Genomic DNA, 525 nt, shown 5'->3' with positions numbered 1-525 from the left:
GTGGATGCATTTGTATCATTTTCCTGATAACAACACAGAAGGGGGTTGCCACTGCCTTTTTTTCAGGCATTTCCTTTGTTTTGTTTGTTTGCTTTTGTTTCTTTATTTCCCAGTATAGCCTACAGCCTAGGGATTTCCTAGTGGTCTCCCTTCCAATACTAACCAAGTCTGATCATGCTTAAGCTATTTCAAAAGCAGGGGAGGTGGTGCTACTTGCTGTGAAAAAGGAGCACACATGGACTGTCATGGATTCTCATGCACTGATTCAATGGACCTTTGGTTTGCACTGAGAAAGCAAAATGGATGAGGCAGCTCACAGTCACAGTTTTATTCCCCTCAATGTCACATAGGTGTTTTTCCCTTTCCTAGTGTCTCCATTTAACCCCCTACAGTCCAATTGCATCAGCTGTTGGCTGGACATAACACATGCCAGCCAAGAATGTCTAAGAAGGTCAGCTGATGGTCCATATTCCAACTCTTTTTCCTCTCCTACTCCCAACTCTCACACTAAGGCTACACAACCTA

Source organism: Python bivittatus, unplaced genomic scaffold, assembly GCF_059951505.1.
Source record: "Python bivittatus isolate LINGU-HERP-01145 unplaced genomic scaffold, Pbiv_v1 ctg000700_np1212, whole genome shotgun sequence".
Taxonomy (NCBI): Eukaryota; Metazoa; Chordata; class Lepidosauria; order Squamata; family Pythonidae; genus Python; species Python bivittatus.
Note: the sequence above shows the minus strand (reverse complement) of the source record.